Source organism: Pongo pygmaeus, chromosome 14 (genome assembly GCF_028885625.2).
Source record: "Pongo pygmaeus isolate AG05252 chromosome 14, NHGRI_mPonPyg2-v2.0_pri, whole genome shotgun sequence".
Lineage (NCBI taxonomy): Eukaryota > Metazoa > Chordata > Mammalia > Primates > Hominidae > Pongo > Pongo pygmaeus.
In genome coordinates, this window is record NC_072387.2 from 59,730,387 (window position 1) to 59,732,463 (window position 2,077).

Consider the following 2,077-nt stretch of genomic DNA (forward strand, 5'->3'; position numbering starts at 1 on the left):
AGCATGTCTTTTTAGCTAATGTTTTTACCTATGAGGGCCTTACCCACCCTGGAGAAACTGGCTTCCTAGGGCTAGTCAATTTCCAGAGATGGTACTATGAGTGCCCTTTCATACACAAACCAACCAATCCAGAGCCCACTCCTCTCCCACCTCTTCTATCAGGCTCTTACACTCGAGGCCAATATTCCCTTGCCTAATCATCCCAGGACCAGGTGCCAGACAATTCAGGAAAGTCCCTACATCCCAGGGCCTGCTGAAATTATTCTAACTAGTCGATCCTAAGCTTGCTTACTTTGCCTCATCCATTCCTTTCCATGGAAACTACAATAAAGTTTCTTGCCTTGGAAACACCTTCCATTAGGTCATGGACGTTGCAAAATCTGCAACATTCTGACCCATGATGTGCTTCTGATGCATTTCAGCATTAAGCTCCTTGATTTCAGAATCATAACCAGGGAATCATTAGGCACTGTGAGGGATAGACAAGCCTCCATCCACAGTGCTCTCAGAGCCCCAAAAACTTTATTGTCAGTGGTGGTTCTGGCAAGGTCTGCATCCAAATAGCAGGTAAAGGCACCTGGCTGACCATCAGTGCTTCCCACATTGTATTCATCTCTGGTCACCTCCACTTGGCCTTTATAGATCTTGTCCATGCCAAACCTACTGAGAAGCCTGCATGCCAGCAGCAGGCCAGTACAACATGCTGCAGCATCATTTGTCAGGCCAACCTTTACACTGTATTTTGGAATTTCGTGTGCATAAGCTGCACAGACTATCATGTCCCCTTCTATATGGGCATAAGCCATCTGACAAATGGTATCTCTATTTATCACACAAACAATCATTCTGTATTTGTGTGTGTTAGACTTATTTTTATCCTGTACCACTAAGTGTTTCCAAGCATAGTAATCAGTTTTACCCTCTCACTATCTTCTAAATGTCACTTGGTATCTCTTAAAGTAGGTCTTATACTTGACAACTTTAACAAACCCCACCCTGTGGAACAGACCCATGTCCACAGCTCAGCACTGACTACTAGAACTTGAATGTACTCAAATTCTCCATCGTGTCATATACTTTTGACATTCTCCATCTTGTCATATGCTTCTTTGAATATCAGTCACTTAATTTGAAGTCTATGTCTGATAACTCCAACATTAGAGAAATCTGTGAGTGTTTTTAGTTTCTCTATTTTATTTTTTCCCTTGGTCTTGTTTATTAGTATCCCTGGTAATTTTTGTTGGATGCTGGACATCATCTTTGAAAAGTTACAGAGGTTCTGGATGATATCTCTCTCCCTTTTGAATATCTTTATTCATTACCGGTTCAAAAGAGGATTCGCTCTGTTCTCTGGAAGCTGGCAAAGAAGGAGATCACCTAAATGCAATCAGGCTGTGAGCAAGCCGAGGCTCAATGAGATATTTGAATACCTTGATCCATTCCTGGTTCATACCTTCTCCTGAAGCACAGCGCTGCAGAAGTTCTGACTTAATGCCTGGAGTGCTTCCCAGGGCCTCTCCTCTTGGGTAGATCCCACACTTTAATATTTTCCGTCCCTAGCACCCTGAGTCTACCAGAAACGCTGCTCCACTGCAGCTGCTTTGCACTTCGCTTTGTGGCTCTCCTCCATGAACAGCTTAAGTAACATATATTGAGGGAAAACTGATATTAAGCAAGGCTACTCCTTCACACATCCTTTCTGTCTGAAATCTTCACCCCTCAAGTCCTGGCTTTAAGTCCTTACTGAACCCAAACTCCAATTTCTATCTCCCAAACCCCTTGAGGTTGAGGAAACCTCAGCTGGCTTCACCCCTGCTCAAGGGCCAGCAAATGTCCCCCAAGGTAAGCAGCATGCAGAACCTGGTCTAACCTCGAAGAACATTTCTGCCCCCTATGATCTTACCCTTCAAATATAGGCAGCCTCCATCATTCACGTACGCCTTTAATTTTATATTTTACTTCCTCCAGCTTTTCTAGTTTCTCTCAGAAGACGCATTAGTCTGTTACACGATATTCCATCATAGTCAGAAGTTGAGGTCTGTTGTGCCAGACCCCTACTGACTCCAGCAGGGATGGC

At 43.9% G+C, this 2,077-nt stretch overlaps 1 pseudogene; it reads right to left on the reverse strand.

Annotated features, from left to right (window-relative positions):
- Nucleotides 1-357: 357 nt before the first annotated feature.
- Nucleotides 358-1,013, reverse strand: LOC129011318 (large ribosomal subunit protein uL18-like; annotated as a pseudogene).
- Nucleotides 1,014-2,077: the final 1,064 nt, after the last annotated feature.